The 19,712-nt window shown below is 41.3% G+C and overlaps 1 protein-coding gene across 3 annotated transcripts in view; it reads right to left on the bottom strand.

The window, feature by feature from the left end:
* Positions 1–19,246, bottom strand: part of rhbdf1b (rhomboid 5 homolog 1b) — a 56,699-nt gene extending 37,453 nt beyond the window's left edge. For all 3 annotated transcript variants that reach the window (XM_084077705.1, XM_084077702.1, XM_084077704.1), the window contains exon 1: positions 18,954–19,246. The gene's annotated coding sequence lies outside the window, so the exon portion shown is untranslated. The remainder of the gene's footprint in view (positions 1–18,953) is intronic.
* Positions 19,247–19,712: the final 466 nt, after the last annotated feature.

The raw sequence follows: 19,712 nt of genomic DNA, 5'->3' as shown, positions 1-19,712 counted from the left end.
TTGGAATCAATCCTGGAATGCATTTATTTAGACAGACAATAGGACAGCAGAGAATGAAACAGCTCCACAGAGGGACAGGAGACAAGGCTCTGGCAGAACTCAGGCCTGTCCTAGCCACTTTTTAACCTTTACATTTGTTTTTTGAATAAGTCGTTGAATAAAATTAAGTTCAGTGATTTGTATTTTATATCTTGTTTGCTTGTTCATTGTATGATTTAAGTTAAATATATTTATATATATAAGTATATATATATATATAAGTATTATATATATATTAATACTAAATTTAAATGTTTTATCTATCGTTTGTGAGATTAGCTCCAGACAGACATAGACAGTAGATACATATAGGGCCCTATTATGCACGTCTTAATTACCGCCAGGTCTTATGTCTTAAAAGATGTGGAGTTGTCTAAACTCTTAAAAAAAGACGTGGAGGCGTGGCAAATGCTATTTTGCTATTATGAGTGGGGTAATCAGTGCACTGCGTTAAGTGGTGAGATCAAAAGTGCAAGAAACATCACATTGAAATAAGAGATGTCCAAGTGCATGCATGGCCGTCATAATCACTGTAACCTCTGTCTAATTATGTTACTGTCTGTGATATCTCTTGACAAACCAACACATATTCACATTCTCAGTTGCCATTTATTAAAGCATCTCACCCTTTCTATCTATCTCAGTGCAACAAGTGGACATACATAGGTATGTTTCACAAATTTGCTCAGTGGTTCTACTGTTGCTCAAAAATATCTGATCTCAGAGTAAAAAACAGTCGCTGCATTACGCGTTGTATGCTTGTAGATCAGATATGTTTGCGCAGCATAACTGACAGTGAAAATAAGAGGGAGGAAGAAAACGCACTCCATTTCACTTCTAAGCTATGTGAAAAATTGCTGTAAAAACCTTTATTTAATTTTTCAAGTCTTTGAAATGCCACCTAAATTGGGAGTGGAACATGGTCTTTCAGATCGGATGGATTGATGGTGAGTAGGGCTTTGGCTGCCTATCAGGCATGTGTGCGTAATGTATATCATACATTTCAACCTACAATACATGCTCCAGTGGCGCAATCGGTTAGCGCGCGGTACTTATAAGACAGTAACCAGCCAAGAAATGCCGAGGTTGTGAGTTCGACCCTCACCTGGAGCATCTTTACTTGATGTATTGTGTGCACAATGGAGGGCCAAGAAAGGGTGTGGAAAAGATTACCACCAACCAACTCCTCTAATACAAAATTATTCATAAATGGTCTCCTAAGTGATGGACTGGCTCCACATAAACGCCAGATCTTGTGATCTCGCAAGAGTGTGTTGACTTCTGGGCTCCTAAACCCACGTGACACAGATACAGGAAATCAATAAAATTTTGCCAGTATGTAATCAGACCAAATAGTTCGAGTTCATCTTTCAGGAAGAATAAATGCACTGAGATTCTTGCCATGCAAGTTTCATGGCAATCCACCCATTAGATTTTGCTCGGTAAAATCAGTACACAGTATCTCTATAGTCATGTGATCAAGACAGATCTGTTCAATTTTTCATATTTGATCCTGATTGGCTAAGATTGCCATCTAAAGTTTGCACGAGTGGCTCGTTTCGAACAAAATGCCTCAAATCATGAACTTTGCACGCACATTCCCACTAGGCAGAGGAAAAAATGCCATCCTTTTGACCTGTTATAGCAGGCATATTTTTGCAAAACCCATTTTTGTTGTGTGCTTCAAAATGCCTCAAAATGCCTCAAATCATGAACGCAGCATCCAATTGCTGTGAAAGGCAGAGGAAGAAATGCCAGCGTTTTCACTTTGGCCTATTATAGCCATATAGGCCATAATAACCTACCTGACTTGGTGGAGACCTGTGCTCCGAGGAGCACTTTTTCTAGTTAGATTTTGAGATATAATATGTGAAACTGGACATATTGGTAGCCAAAATCAGTAGGGGCCGACCTCCAGGAAGCATGCATAATTATGTGTTCACTCAGTGTGTATCATGGCTTTGAAATGTAAATTGTGAGTGTAACATGAGTTTTTCAGATCGGATGGATTGATGGTGAGTAGGGCTTTGGCTGCCTATCAGGCATACGTGGGTAATGTGCGCCCGCTTGCCTCCCGACACTTGCTTTTCGCTTCGCTTCGGTCCTGACCACATCTTAGCGCTATGCGGTGAGTCTTGTTAAGTCAAGGAGCAAAATAGCAGATACCGCATAGGGCCCTCAATTAACATATGAACACTCCCCCAGGATTTAAATATGCTGGCGAGTCTTAAGCATTCAGCGCGACTACATACAGTGCCACACTGCAATGTCAATGTTTCACCATCAATGTCACCTCCCTAACGTATGCTCCAGTGGCGCAATCGGTTAGCGCGCGGTACTTATAAGACAGTAACCAGCTAAGAAATGCCGAGGTTGTGAGTTCAAGCCTCACCTGGAGCATTGTTCTTTACTTGAGGTGTGCACAATGGAGGGCCAGGAAAGATTATGCATGTGTTGTATTCTTTGATGTATTTCCAAGATAAAGAACCAACACCTCTAGTGCGAAATTATACACAAATGGTCTCAAGCGGGTGCGGTCACTCTACGTGAACGCCAGATCTTGCGAACATGCTATGGTCAGTGTTGCCAGATCTGGCGATTGTGTTGACTTCTGGGCTCCTAAACCCACGTGACACAGATACAGGAAATCAATCGAAGTTTGCCAGTGTGTAATCAGACCAAATAGTTGGGGTTCATCTTTCAGGAAGAATAAATGCACTGAGTTTCTTGCACTGCAAGTTTCATGGCAATCCGCCCATTAGATTTTGATATATCTTATGTGAAAGTGGAAATTTTGCTTATGGGTGGCACTAGAGAAAAGGCCAAGGGGTCACCAACATGTGCAGTGTTCAATCCTTCCTGAGTGCATAACTTTTCATGCCAATCTGCTCATCACATTTTCTGCCCTTAGATTTTGAGATATCTTTTGTGCAGGTGAAAATGTTGGCTAAATGTTAGATGTAGGGTTAAGTGCTAGACTGCATGGGGGTGTAGGAGGGGAAGATGGGGATGATTCAGTGAGCCATGTGTGTATATTGGACTCCCCAATCTGCAATACTGTACAGTATAGTACATGTACCTGTACATACTGTACATAGATATAGTGCATTTGCGTATAGCACCTCTCTCTCTAAAGCACTTAACATTCACCCATTCACACACTACAGCAGAACTATGCAAGGCACCAATCTACTCATCGGGAGCAGTTAGGGGTCGTGGTTAAGTGCGTGTGTGTGTGTGTGTGTGTGTGTGTGTGTGTGTGTGTGTGTGTGTGTGTGTGTGTGTGTGTGTGTGTGTGTGTGTGTGTGTGTGTGTGTGTGTGTGTGTGTGTGTGTGTGTGTGTGTGTGTGTGTGTGTGTGTGTGTGTGTGTGTGTGTGTGTGTGTGTGTGTGTGTTAGTTTTCTTGCGAAAGCATAATCTAGCACATAATCTAGAGCAAAGATGTAAATCAGTTACTTGTTGTTTCATGAAGTTGTTTAAACAGAGATTGTATCTAACAAAAGAGCATGTATTGGAAACTTGGGATTGAACCCCTCTGCTGGCTCCTGGTGGAGGGGGTTGTATGAATGTGAGCGAACTCCATGCCCTGCTTTTCACCGGAACATCTCACCTCAGCTGGGTCAGTCTTATATTGTACAGTCTCTACGGTAGGAAATACCGTGCATTCCTCTGGAGAGCCTGAGGTGTTCTGCCCCATTTCACCCCTATTCAGATCTGCCTGCTGTGGCATGATAGAGGTGAGAGCCATGACCGGGCAGGGACAGGCTGGTGGTAATATCTTCACCCACACACCCATGCACCACACCTGGCACTGGCCTGGTGCAAAGGAATAACATGTTATTTTTCTGCATAGTAGGGGATGTGGTTCCAGTTGATTTGGACCATGCTGAATGTGAAACAGGAGAGTTTTGGTTTTGTCCGACTGGCCCCAGACTCTGTTGAGTTTGTGGTAAAGTTATGCTTGTTTGAGTGACTCAGGCACTTTCTGTTGATACCACATATACAGCAAAATCCTGAATGTCAATTTAACTATGACCATGTCATTACTACAGTAGCACCACCCTATATAAACCCACCAGACCCTTTCCTTCCTGTTATTCCAGTCCGTAGCCTGAAGGCTCCGAGCCGAGATGGTGCCACACACCCTGAAGTCCCTGGGTCCCACAGCATCGACCCATCAAAACACAATCCTCCATTCGTACTTTACCGTCGTACATTACCTTACCAAACAATACACTTTTCACCCATATATTTTGGGCCATGAAGACCTTTATTTCTTTCGGTATAGAATGATGTGTGTTACACGTCACCCCCCGCCCCCTCTCTCTCTCTCTCTCTCTCTCTGTCTGTCCAATAGAACAATAAGAATAGCCTACCTGTACATTTTTGAAAGAAAACTTGTAGCGCACATATACAGGGGTAACACATGGGGCCCCTCTGCGTTTTTGCCATTGGAAATAAAATATTATGAAATATTCACTACATGATGTACAAATCATACATACAACATCGGGACAAACTAAAATGAATATGCCAAAATGTGCGTGCATACACATTTGCAAGCACAACGGCTGGGTTAGTCAGGCCAATGCATAATTCAGCGAGACTATTTAGTTCAAAACACAGCATCTACGCACATTACCGAACTCAATGAGGGAAAGCAGAAACAACCTCTCCTAATAGTGGAAACTTAATTTTGCTCCTCAGGCTTGCCTTGATAAAGAGAACAGCTGGTGTACAACAGCTACTGAACTATACAACAAAAAGAAAACAAGAGCGAAGATAAACAGAGCATAGTTACAACATACAAGCTTTATCTGCCTCACAGCACAATTTTTGCTGCTTTAATACACAAGGAGAAAAAACTAAAAGTGAAAACGGTTTAAATCCATAGCTAAACCTGTTGCAACTGTTTTCATGATAAAAAACACATTACATTATTTACTAGAGTCTAGTCTAGTAACAAGACAGTAAAATGTCTGTCCAAACGGACCCTGAGGATTTTTACTTTGTACTCAGCGTGAAAAATATTACCCTGAAAGTCATAAACCACAGTGGTCGCGGTCCTGAAGACCAACAGTAAAATCCTTAGTGTTTATTCAACTCTGAGAGTTAATTTAAACTCTCACAGAGTTAAATGAATGCTGAATATTTTACTGTGTTCCACTCTTGGTACTGTAGCTAATTGGTGCCCAACTGTCCAGGAGAAACACTGCTTGTTCTTTATTCCACCACGTAGCTAATTCCATTCACGGTCACAGGTTTGAACACAAGACACCCTAGCTGTCCGGTCACAGGACTTCTTCTCCTTTTCTTTTTTTTAATTGAGTGAGTAAAGAACAGGGTACAATATATTCAATCCGAATTTGTGCGATACCATATATATACACTTAATATTAGTGATAATAATATTATACAATATTATTGTATCCCCCCGCCCATCCAACCGGTCACAGGACTTCTAAATTCCTCTATCCCATATTTATTAAATAATAATACATCAACAAGGACATAGACATAAGGGCTCTCCCGACTCCACCATCCTATCGTCAGCTAAATGTAGAATCGTATATTAGTCAAAAATTATTCATCTAGAATGAAAGCCAGCAGCAGTATGAGTCTCCCGGTTCACAGTTGAGAACCACTGACCTGTAATGACATGTGGTGTGTTGGGGAAGTGGCTTGGAACACCACAAGTCACCCAGACTGGCATCTGTTCAAAACCACAACTCAGTGCTCCTCTGAGTCTGACCTGTCCCTCTCTCCCTCCCTAGACAAGTCATGCAAGCAATAAGTATTATTAGAGACTATGCTCAAAATGGGGTTACAAAATCGTGGGGGAAAAAATAGAAAAAATTGGAGTCCATGGAGTCTGTCTCATTTCTCTCCAAAAGCCCTTGAATATGATGGAATATGATCAAGGATTACAGTGATTATGGTAAGCTCACATTTGATATCACACACACCATACATGTACAATTCACTAGCCCCCCCAAAAAAGAAAAGTTTTCAATATTATTTTTTTCTTTTTCAAAACGGCAGTTAATCGATTATAGATTAATATTGTTAACATCCGAAGTCTGAAACGTGGAGGGAAGCATTGGTGAACATTGACTGGGTGTCAACCAATAGGAAAGAAGCGCAGTGATTGACCCCACTTGGCATGCATTTTGCTTGCAGTATTCTTTCAGTGAAAGAACCACTCCAATGTAAGACAAACAAACTACACACCAGAAAAACTGTGCTGCTCACAACCTGCAAGGCATCATGGGTAATTGACGCTTCTGAGGCCTCGGCATGCGTTGGCTACAATGCTTCTGACACAGATGTGGGTGGGACCTACCCTACTGACATTCTAGTACATTATGATGTAGTAGATTTAAGCAACACAGCTGCTTAAATCAATGGGTGTGTTAGATTTGTGTGTCAATCTGCATTGACAATGCTGCTGACTATTGTCTATGCTTGCACATTGGCACACCCATGGCTCTGGGCACACCTAAATCTAACACACCCATCAATCATTTGAATAGCTGCAGTTGCTAGCCTGCCGTGTTATTAATCTGGTGTAGTTTTTTTTACCAGAGAGCATGTCACAGTTTTTTTCAATAAAATGTACCCACTGGAATCCCATATTCAAATTGGCTTAATGGAAGACGGATACAGAGATCTCCATATATGGGCATGCAAGGGACAAGGACTGAGAGATACAGAGATCTCCATATATATGGGCATATCAGTCGGATCGGCAGTGAGATGTAGGTGGAGGGCTGCATAGTGTCCTGAACTCTAAATTGAGGGCTGTGTAGCAGCCCGAACCAATTTAATTAAATGTCCCTAACTTCAATTCAAATTCAAGCTCCTTCAAGGGATATTTCACTTTTAAATAGAAATTGGGTCATTTAATCGCTTTTGTGAACACCCTAGAAAGTCCTATACAAACCCATTGTAACTTCAAACTCCATTTTAACCATGACAGATTCATCAAGAACACCCGTCCTTGGTTCTGGTGACTCATGGCCTCCTAATATGTGAGGGGGCCGTGTTTTTTCAATTACTTTTTTCATTTATTAAAAAAAATAAAGATTTGGAAAATGAAACATTAATACAATTAAAAAAAAGAAAAAAGTAATCGAAAAAACACGGCCCCCTCACATACAGTATTAGGAGGGCGATATGAGTCTCCAGAACCAAGGACGGTGTGTTTGATGAATCAATCATGGTTAAAATGGAGTTTGAAGTTACAATGGGTTTGTGGAAGGGGGCGTGTCTGAGAAAATGAATATCAAATATTCTATATAGATTAAAGATTACAGATTACACTCATTTAGCAGACGCTTTTATCCAAAGCGACTTAATAAGTGCATTCAACATAGGTAGGGAACGAAATAATCACCAGAAGTCTTAAGTGCATTCTCTTCTAAAACAAGCAACTAAGAGTATACTGTACCTAGCGCTAAGGTAAAAGAGCAATATACTGTATCAGCTACCTACTTTCTTAAACAGATGAGACAAATAGGAAAATCAAATGAGCAAGATATAAAACAAAATAAATAAGTGTATTGAATAAAAAAGATACAATAAAACAATAAAACAATAAAACAAGAGCTCGAACAACTAGTTAACAACAAGTAGGCAAGGCGAAGAGGAAAGGTAGTGTTTCCTGAAGAGGTGGGTTTTCAGCCTGTGGCGAAAGATGGGCAGTGACTCTGCTGTCCATCTTTTTTTGAAAATGTTTGAAAACAATTGCCTACAATGATATGCCCAAAACTGGGACGCCAGATTGAAAGTGGTTAATTATAAGAACAGAATGAAGTATGAGTTTCAATATGACACACAACATCTGTGGTCATCTGTCGCAGTAGGACAGGACAGGAAATGTGAGAGAAGAGAGAGAAGGAGAGATGAAAAGAGAAGACACGGGGGAAAAGGGGGAGAGGATGAAGAGAAAGGGAGTGGGAATGGGTGAAGAATTAACAGCATTGCGTGAGCGTGACATGGGGGGGCAAAGAGAGAGAGAGAGAGAAAATACGAGACACTGTGTGAAGCGAGAAAGGGATGACATTTAATTCTATTGGGATCCTCCCCCTCTCGATACCCCCTCCCCATCGTCCCCACTCCCCACTCCCCCCTATACACGCACGCACGCACACACCATCCACACACACACAAGCTCCCCAGCCTGGCTACTAGACAAGGACCTTCATCACTATGGAGATCACCTGCTGATTACTGCTTGCCTGTCAATGGCTGAGATGGCTCTTTACTAGTCTAGATAGAAAGCACAGAGACTCCCTGCTGTTCGGTGATTACATCCACTCGTCTCCTTCTCAGGTTTCTTTCTTTTCCCTTTTTAACTGAGACCGAACAGTTTTCTGAAAAACGTATGTTTCTATGTCAGTGTGGTTCTCAAACTTTTTCAAGTCAACCCCCAAAATGATATGTATTTTCACAAATGTTCATGGCTTTTCAAAAATAGCAGATCTACAAGCTCGCAGCGTGGCACAAAGTAACACCCTGTGAGCTTGTATATCTGCTATTTGTGAATATAGCCTAAGTATAAAATAATGGTTCAAGTAGTTAAAATCTAAAATGACACAGACGCTTTCCCAGTTTTAATGGGTTACGGCATTTCAGAAGAAACTACATACTGTGGATACATACACAAGGTACATAGAAAGATGACCAGCATGCAGCAACGGTCACGGGCCAAAACAGGACAGCACAAGCACGCCTGTGTGGTACCTTGCCCAAATTTGGCTAATTTGTTACTTTTATTTATATAAAACAGGATACAGAGTCTAATACCTGCATGGCCTCCGTGTCCAATATAGTGACAGCAAATTTCTGCTATTGGTGTGTGCAGTTCATGGACAAATCTGTGTCCACTAGGGCGAGTTACACCGGGCACTGTTTAGTGCTCACTTTCAGTCTTGTGACATTATCCCGGCACATAGCTGCGTGAGCTGTGGTTAGCCTACTTTCATGGACATGCAGACATACAGACAAACCCTGACCTAAAAACTAAATGAATCCATTCACATCCATGTCCTTGCCTGCTTGTGACACAACAAATTATAAAAGCTAATCTAAAACGATAACACTCACTTAAAGGATTAGTTCACCCAAAAAAATGACTTATTTTCTATCGATTACACAGCATTTTTGTCACATTCCTAAGCTAATAATTTGATGAGCGGTGGTCTCTCCGGTAGGAGACACAAATGCAGGTAATTTGTGTCTCCTACCGCCTCCATGATGACTGCCTCCGCCGATCATCAAATTATTGGCTTAGGAATGCGAGGGATTTTTTTTTTCAAGGATTCATGGGGTGTGTAATCGATAGAAGATATGTCATTTTTTGGGTGAACTACTCCTATATTCTGAAGGATCCCTGCTACTTGACAGTATTGCCCAGAGCCCAAAACTCGGATCTTGATTTTCCAGTTTACTTCCATTGAACAGAACAGTCTACCCTCCCATCCACATCTAAACAACATGTGATACCTATTTACATAGTTTGGGCTATTTACAGAGTGCGGGCTTACTGCGCTGTGCCAAGAGCACTACCTGTGTGTGTGTGCGTGTGTGTGTGTGTGTGTGTGTGTGTGTGTGTGTGTGTGTGTGTGTGTGTGTGTGTGTGTGTGTGTGTGTGTGTGTGTGTGTGTGTGTGTGTGTGTGTGTGTGTGTGTGCGGCTATGTACTTAATCTGTACATCACCAAAAGGCTGATGTAAATGTACTGACGTGTACTAACTTTGGGACTCATTTTGTCAAGCAACCCATGATTCGATTTCTCCTCATTACCCTGTACATTTACAGTACATGGGGCTGCAGTGGTTCTGGAATCTGGACAATTTGAAGGTTCCCCTGGCTTCTCCTGTTATCATGTCGAAGCACAAAAACGAATTTCACCCACTGTTGTAAACCTGTGATAATACAGTTGATTCTGAAGTGTCCTTGAGCAAAGACGCTGAACCCCTCACTGCTCACATCTTCCGTGACTGCTGAATGGCCTCTTTCCTCTTTAACCCATTAAATCGGGGAACGCATCTGTGTCATTTTAGATGTCTTTGGCAATTCATAAATAGCAGATCTACAAGCTCATAGCACGGCACCGAGTGCCGCTTGTAAATCTGCTATTTTTGGAAGATCTGTGCAAAAAAGAATTTTGCAAATCTTTGAATATATATATACATTTTTAACTCAAAGCTTTGCTTCTGGGGGTCCCTGGAACAAAATATTTTGAGATGGGGGGCTCCGCGGCCAAATACATATCATTTTGGGTGGTCCTTGACATGAAAAAAGTTTGAGAACCACTAGCAACATACATTTTGCTATAAAAACTGGTAGGATTTAGAAGACATTTGTAGAATCCCCAGAAGCACACAGTGCCGCGCTAAGAGCTTGTATATCTGCTATTTTTGAATAGTCCAAAGTATAGAATACTGGTTATAACTAAAAATCTAAAATGACACAGTAGGCCTATATGCGTTCCTGGATTGAATGGGTTAAAACGTTTTCAGTGAGTGGACCTTTAGAGAGGGGTAGTGAAGTGAATGTGAACCATTCAGACTAATCTTGTTATCTATGACTGAAAGGAATTGATCAACATACACAGTACAGTATGTTGATAGAAGTCCTTTCAGAAAATAAATGTGTTTGAAAATAAATGCCTTCAATCGAACACAACACTTCATATGTTTTAAGACAATTAATTCATTCTGAACACATACTGTATATGTAAATAATGTATATTATACAGTTTGGAATTATTGATATATGAGGCTCATTGACTTAGTGGTAGTGATGGGATTCAATTGCAGGCCAGCGGGTTTTTATGTGGCTTTCAGGCGTAGGGGATCTTAACCAACATAGAACAGCCAATGTTGCATTTCATCTCATTAAAAGGTTTTATTGTGTGGTTGCCCTGTTAGTTTAACCACACAGAGTACATACAGCAGACTTCATTGTACCAATGAAGGCTCCAATCTGACCAATGATCTGTGTTACAGTACATGTCGTCATCCTCTCTTTTCCACTATACTAACAAAGAGAAAAGTCCCTTAACAACTTTTTTTTCCTTCTCATTAAGAGTGTTACTCAACATTTCACCATATGGGGATGTTATTACACCACATCGCATAGGAGTGGAAAAACGTCCCATTACGATGGTTTCGTGGCACATTCCGCTGCCAGGAGTCCCTCTGGCAAGGGTATAACGATTTTGTTTCCCCTTTGCCAGGTACAGGACTGGGCAGTGTTCGTCTAAGCAGACTTGGCCAATGTCAATGTTGTCCGCCAGTTTGACGGTTATAAAGTGGTAGCTGGTGTCAGAACGCCCTGAGGGACAGAGAATGAGAGCTGATGGGGGAAATGATGAGAAAGGGGCATAAGGAGACACAGTGAGAAAGTGTGTCAAAGAGAGAGCAAGAGAAAGAGAGGGAAACGCAGACAGCAAAGAGCAGATAGCTAGTGTCAGAGGGTTGGCTAGTACAGATTATCAAAAACGAGAACAGTTGCAAATCGGCGACACGGTCGTACAACAAAGTATAAATTAGGCTTCACAGTCTGTTTCTTTCTTGGCACTGAGTTACACCTGTGACTATAGCTAATCCGTATAATTTACGGATTTGAAATGGAACTGGCAAACCCTATTAGGGATTCCCTAAATCCTTTCCTTCTCTCTGCCAATTTGTCTTCCTCAAACAAACTCTCTCCATTCTCTCCACTCTCTCCATACTCTTCCTCACTTTGTCTTTCTCTCCACTGTGTCTTGCATTCCCTCATTCTCTCAGGCTGCCTCTCTTCTCTGTCATTCTCTCTCTCTCTCTCTCTACACCTCTTGATTCAATATGCTTTACGCATGAAGGTTACATGAATGATATATTGCCCAAAAATAATGTCAGTAGGCGTCCACTGTCCATTAGTGTATTAGGTGGCTGTACCCAGAATTGCAGGGTATTTATAGTGGAACATGGACTATAAGAGCACAGGGACCATCCATAAGCTGGTAAGCTTCACTGATGCTGCAGATGCAATGATGCCTATATAATATATATAATCCTCAGTAACTGTTATGTCTGCTTGTTACATGGTGGAAATCATTGAGAATAGAGCCCAGCCAAAATCATGGTGTGGCAGATATATTGGCCATTATTTTACTTTTTGATGACGTCGGTATCTGCAGCGGATATGTCTTGATTTTTAACCTCTTTCATCCTGTAGTCTCTATCTTGGGCATGTCATTATGGGCAAAAAAAAAACTGTGAGCTTGAAGATCTGCTTTTTTTTTTGGGAAGTGGTCAAATAAAAATGTATCTATGAAAAAGTTATTTTTTTATTTGTATTCATTGTTTTTGCTCATAAGTGAAATGTTTTCATATAGAAACATTAATCAAATCTAAGTTTTTCAAATTGATTAGAGCATTTTGCACTTTTTGACAAAATATTGGCTAAAACATTGGTAATCAGCATCGGACCCAAAAATCTGGATGACCCAGATAAGATACTGAATGATGAAAAATAGTGTTGCACACGGTGGAATACTACAGTACTTACCTGCACTTACAAGTGCTTTGGCAATGTGAGGACTTACTCAGTGGTTAGCAAAAGCAAGCGTGAATGCACACTATGCTTGTGAAACATTGTGAGGATTGGCAAAGATTTGCGTTAGTAATGTACAACGCTGATCTTCTAACAGACCTTCTATGCCTCAAGTAGCGTAGGCTATCATAAAGACAATTTACTCACCCTCTGCTAAAACAAATAATAAACATTACTCATGATCATGGGCAAAGGAAACTGAAAATCAATCCGCCAGTATTTTGGGGACTGAATTTTGTTTTTCTTTTAAATAAAATATCGAGTCAGCTAAGTGTAAGAAAACAAATGGCTCTAGAGGGATTTTTATCTTAGACAAGAAGGAGTGCGACTAGTTCCAGGGGAACATCTTAAAGCTGCAATCCATAACTTTTTTAGTTAATAAAGTGTCATTTTTTCTGCTTTATTTATAGTTCAATAAAGGCTACATTAGAGCCTAAGTGGTCAGGGCCAATAAAGTGTCATTTTAACCAATCTGTATGGTAGAGTATGTTACTACAAATGACTAACACAACTTGAAATTGAATACATAGGACCCCAAAGGAAACAAGAACGCAAGGACTTTTTTGGTGTTATCCTTTTAGACCAAGTGTTTGACTGTACAAGTGCTGTTTGCATTTCTGTCTAATAAAATATTCAATAAATCAAAATATGGTGATTGGAGGTGGTCTCTCTGCTCTACTATTGAGGCATTTAGAATACTACTGGTTGACAAGAGGTATTACATGAAACTCAAATAGCCTTCCCATACTCTATGTGCTGTCCATTATAGCGCACCAGTTAAAGATTCCAGCACTTGCGCGGGGGACCCAGGTTCGAATCCAGGGTAGGAAAGTTATGGATTGCAGCTTTAACAACACTATGAAAACTGATGCTGAGGATGATAAAATAGAGCTTAAGGGCGGCACCACGCCTCTGCCTAGCTGACTGAATGACTCACCAAAGCCATTCCAATATAGTCTACTTATCTTATAGCTCACCATTCTTTACATTGGATTTGTCTTCACTACAGAGTGACGATTGGTTGTCTGATACATGTATTGTACAGGTATGACAATACTGAGGTGTGATTGGTTGTCCACTGGTTCAGACATGACTGAGATTAGAGGTTATTAAATGCTTAAAACCCCTCCGCCCAATGACATAATAAATCGAGAGAGCAGCTGAACAGCACATTCTGTCAGTTTGCTTATTATTGCAAATGAAATTGCAACATTTCTGTTTTGTATTTGTGACATTCAGGTAATTGTTATCATTTGTATCTGGCTGTCTGATGCCACATCTGCAGGGCACTTTGGGAAGGATGCTACATAAATGGAGCTAAACAGAAAACTATGAGAAAATTGCACTCAGTGAAACAGAGCAGAGAGAGAGAGAGAGAGAGAGAGAGAGAGAGAGAGAGAGAGAGAGAGAGAGAGAGAGAGAGAGAGAGACAAGGAGCAAGAGACAGTCAACCAGAGTCAGCAAAGTCAACCGTTTTGTGTCAGCCGTCTGGTGACAGAAGTGGGTCGTCGTGGTCACAATAAAACGTCCCCTCGGCCGCTGCCCCCGTCCTAGAGTCATGAATAGACCTCCTCACCAGCCATCCCTCTGTTCTTCTGTGTCTCCATCCCTGTATCCCGACCAGCAGCCCCCGTGCTGTGAGCGCCACTACAAGAGTTTCCTCTGTTGGCTGGACATGTATGGGAAGCTAATGGTAATTGCCCACAGATGCAGCATCAAGAGGGAGGATGGTGGGGGTTGAGAGAGAGGGGACTCTGAAAAGAATATTTAAAGGGGGGGGAGCCGGGGAGGTCATAATTGTGGTCTCTTTGAAATAGAGAGGGAGTGATTCAGTATCTCCATAGAGAAGTCTGGATTCTCCACAGAGAAACTTTGGCTGAGTGACAGCATTGTGATGAATGGTACATTGAGGAAGATTTTGGGGGAATATTTCGCTCCAAATAATGGATAAGTTCAAATGTTCTTTTAGGTCTGTTTGCAGTTTGCCACATTCAACTCTTAAAGTACCAAAGCGCCAATGGCTTCTGGCTTAAAACGTGACAGACAAACTCACTAAACTATCATAAATATAAACACAAACTTGTTACCCATTGACATTGGAGTGGTTAAGACGTCTGACTCAAAAAAACACATGCCAACCAGGCAACCACACATGCCCGCCCTGCACAAGGACTGAGTTCTGTTAGAAAATATATAATACATTGTCTTCCTTCCAGCTGTGTCTTACAGCAAAATATGCTCCGATCATCTATTCACCAGTTCTCTCTGTGGTCCTATCCATCAGAAAACTTCATGACCCCTCTAACCACATTTCTTCCTACAATCACCACTCACAGGACTGACCAGGAGTACATCCTCTTTTGAGACAGAATATCTAACTGTACACAGACAATTATTACTCAGTATTATCATTATTAATTATGCAAATTATTACTTAATAATAATACATAATAATAATTATTATTATTATTATAGAATAATATTATAGAAATCCCATCCTAGATTACAGGAGATGAGCTCAAATCTTGATCCTTTTGTCTTCTCGCGGGTTACACCCTAACCCTAACTCACATGGGAGATGACAGTCACATCAAATGACAGACCTCAATCACACTAAACAACACAGCATCTCCTGAAAGATGGTAAACACCTGTCCTGTCTCTGTAGAGTGATGCCCCATCCCACGATTAGAGCCAGACCGATGCCAGATTTCTCGGTCCAATGCAGAGTCCTAGACCACCCATTAGCAATGTTTGACCAATATTTTGGACGTAAATAAACACCTCACTCCCTCAGGTCCTCGCCGATGCGCACGCCGAGTTTGAAGTCGGTCTGTCCCATATGTGGGATTGTGGGTATGCCCATATATGGGCATAGCGGTCTGATCAGCGGCTATGGACAATCGGATCTCCATATACTGTATGCCTATATATGGGCGTATTGGTCAGATCGACGGTTCCGGACAACTGCCTATCCGACCGACTCGACGTCGTGACATGCTCGCCGAGTTTGAAGTTGGACGGACGGTTCTCGAGATATGTCAACTACAGTCAGACATTCAGATGTTCAGACAGAGATTCTACGCATTCATTTTAAGATGTCAACCAGTAGGTCTCCTACCCAACATCAACATTTCTCAGATTGGTTCAAATTATATATATTATATATATATATATATATATATACAATTTGAATCCTGCGCCATGTCGGTTGTCTGTATGTATGTATGTAGCCAGTGTGATGTCATATGACATCACGGTCGTGACATCACGATGAGACACGCCAGTGTGACGTAAGCTCACGACAGCATGACATCACATCCTACCTATAAATAGGTAGGATGCACCAGTTCGACGGCTTCCATCCTCAACACAACCCACGCCGACGACCCTTTACACAAATAAACTGCTAACTTCATCTCCTGCGATTTCAACTATCTTTTCACATTGTACACCACTGCACACTCCCCACAGGTCTGCCATACCAGGTCTGAGTAATCACAAAGTGGGTTTTGGTCATTGGAGAGGTGATGCACGTCACCTCTTTCTGAAGTGGGTACTTTCAAAGCCTGCCGTGGATTTAGGAGAGCACAAAACTCTCTCTCACACTGTGAGGTGCCTGTAAGGTGGCACTGCAAAGTGAACGACGCGTCACGCTAGACGTTCGGGCCGCGTAGCGGCCCGAACTTCTAGTATATATATATATATATATATATATATATAACCCTACCCCTATATCAAAACGGAATCACTCTTCAAACCTTCAAAATACCACATTTTAATTTAAGTATATTCAAACACATTGCAGCAGACAGCACAATACAAGCCAATTTGCAATGAACATATTATGCATTGTCTGAGTTCATAAGGTCTGAGTTAAAAATAAGCTTTTTTGTCAGACTCAGATCTAACTTATTTTATTGAACCACTTTCACCATGACAAACTCCAAAGTGACTGATTAGTAATATGATTCATGAAAGTACATTCTTTTCCCGATGTTCTAACAATATTTGTTATCAAAACTTTTCAAAGCTCTATGCATAATTCATAACTTGTCTCTGAAGAGAAGTTAGTTTTGGAGCAAGGAAGCTTGAAATACAAATACAACAGATTTTGAACAAAAACAAACCTCCTGAGTATCAGTGCTGCATGATGTTAATACAAAACTATATTGTGAGTTTGTTTCTGTCGTTATAATATTTCAAGAGCTATGAATAGGGCATCTCTTGTGATTTGGATATTTCACTCTTCAGTTTATTTATTTATTTTGGAAACCTTTGCAGATATTTTTGTTTGTTTTCTTTACCATTCATTTTGTGTCTCAAGCTTGATTTATACATATAGCTGCACACAGAAAATAGCCAATCAACAATCTCACAACGCGTCAGATCTGCTATTTACAGTGTGCGACACCGGCACGCAACCATATGTAAATTTAAGCATTCCAATTACATTACAATGAATTACAACCCTGAGGTGCCCCAGTAAAACAAACCAGTTTTAACACAAACCTTGCATGTCCCTTACGGATCAATTTTTACACTCTCACGAGTTAAATTAACTGAGGATATTTCGCCACTGTGCAGCATGAAACATGCCAACAGATGGTGAACAGATTACAGCTTGTCAACAAAGTGGATGCACTCATGAGCATATAACATGAAGACTCTGAGGTACCCCTCAGAAAATCTGTGCTGTGGGAGTGTCTGTATGCACATAACACTGCATTTCATTTCATGTTGTGACAGCACAGGAACAGAATTAAATCTGCCTCCATATTGTCACAAGTGGTTTACTAACCAACATGTCCAAACGTGCTTAGCACAGCAAACTGATCCTGAGAGACAGAGAGAGAGAGATAGTAATAGAGAGAGAGAACTGATCGTTTGCGAAGACACATAGAATTGCACCATGCAGGCACACATTTAACTCACGTTCACACCCTACACACCCACCAAACAGGAAACTGTCCATAGTTACAAACAGGAAAGTGCCAGCACCAGGAGAAGATATAGTATATGTTTCATCCTGTGTCTTTCTCATGTGAGTCAAGTCAATGTCATTATAAAGCACACAATCAAAAACAACAGACGTTGACCCACCCAAGTGCTGTGCAATGAAGACAATGAAGTCAGTCAAACATCAATAACCGGCCTATACAATTTAAACGATGCATGAAATAAATCTAAATTAAAAAAGAAGAAAAAAATCTCACACAACTGTATCATGAAATCAATAGCTCTTTTGCAGACGTGTGACTGAGTTACAGAAGAAACGGTGCGAGGGTGCATAACAACCTGTGTTGCTGTGTGGGCATATTGATTTCAATTAATTTAACTTGTTTGAAATGCCCACACACTTGGCTACCTCACTTCAGACCACTCACTTGCAATAGTAGCGTGTGTGTGTGTGTGTGTGTGTGTGTGTGTGTGTGTGTGTGTGTGTGTGTGTGTGTGTGTGTGTGTGAGAGAGAGAGAGAGAGAGAGAGAGAGAGAGAGAGAGAGAGAGAGAGAGAGAGAGAGAGAGAGAGAGAGAGAGAGAGAGAGAGAGAGAGAGAGAGAGAGAGAGAGAGAGAGAGAGAGAGAGAGAGTGAGTGAGTGAGTGAGGGAATTCAAATAGAAAGAGAGAGAGGGGGCAGAGAAAGTGAAAGAAAGCAGGGAGGAAAATTCCACCTGTTCCTCTCACTTTCACCAATTAGTTTATGTGGTTCCTAAATCTATAAATATTTGACAATTTGAAAATAGCAGATCTACAAGCTTACAGTGAGGTGTTGTGGGCTTGTTGATATGCTATTTTCAAACATTTTAGTACTTTTACTTGTGGTGCATAAAATAAAATAAAAGTATATTTTGGTGCCAATACTTTTGTACTTTAACTGTAACATTTTGAACACATGCCTTTTACTTGTAACAGAGTATTTTGATATCTTGTAGTTAGTATGGCTACATTTACTTGAGTAAAATATCTGAGTAATTCTTCCACCACGTATCATGAATGTATCAGGTGCCGTGCCTAGACTGAGTTAAAATATTATCTAAATAGGCTGTAGTACATGTACATAATTGAATTGACTGGCTGTCAACCTGCCTCGGGAGACCGCACCCAAATAGCGAGCGTGACGGCGCGTGTGACAGTGTCACACGTGCTTGTTGTCACTGTCAGTCTGTCAGCACAGCCCTCATAGCACCGAGGGAGATGATTTAAGTGCAATGCAACGCTGTTTCATAAAGCGCCAAAATGGTAGCCTAAAAAGTAGCCTAATATCGAGATATGGTCGAGCTTAGTAGCCTTTTATTATCCATGCCTTACCTTTAAATGAGCTGAATAGCCGCCGGTTTCTCCGCGCCTTCTTGCAGCCGACACACCGACGGCACTGGCACGTGACGCAGGACACGAGCAATGTGTGAGAATACCGGTCACTTCATAATACACCTATCCTATGCAACACCGCTGTAGTTCATCCTATTGAGAGACTATGTGCAGTGCAGGCAGGCGGCGTCCACTTGCTTCCTATGTTGGTGGCAAAATCCAGACAACGTTCCAAAAAACGTCTCTTTTCATGGCGGTCATGAGCCTCTCCTTCAACAGCTGTCTGTCCCCCAGCGCCGGGACGTAGTAATTTGTCAGTCTGTCCGTTGTAAGACGGGAGTCGCTCCTGTATTCGCCCACCCGAGGAGACGGCAGTCGGCAGTATAACCGACCCACCAACGTTCATCTGTCCAACGTCTCCCTCTAGCGGCTCACTGCTGCATTTGATACTATTGCTTGCTGAAGCAAGTTAGTTGCTACTAGGCTGACTGCTCATCATCAATATGTGCATACACGGACAAAGACTTGTCCTTGCCCATGGTGGCAAATGGTAGATTTAGTTTTTACATAACACTATACATATAATGTTCTTATTTTGATCATAAGTGCCATGACCTGTCTGTGTTATACTTTTATATTGTAGTGATGTCCTAGTGTTTCCTCTTTTGCCTAGTTACTGTTACCTGTTTTGTCTCGCCTCCCTGTGATTACTCGTTTTCTCCCCCTGTGTCCTGTTAGTCTTCCAGCCAATCCCTGTGT

Source organism: Gymnoscopelus microlampas (genome assembly GCF_963454915.1).
Source record: "Gymnoscopelus microlampas genome assembly, chromosome: 14".
In the NCBI taxonomy this organism is placed as follows: domain Eukaryota; kingdom Metazoa; phylum Chordata; class Actinopteri; order Myctophiformes; family Myctophidae; genus Gymnoscopelus; species Gymnoscopelus microlampas.
The sequence above is the reverse complement of the archived record's forward strand: the minus strand, read 5'-3'. Positions and strand labels throughout refer to the sequence as shown.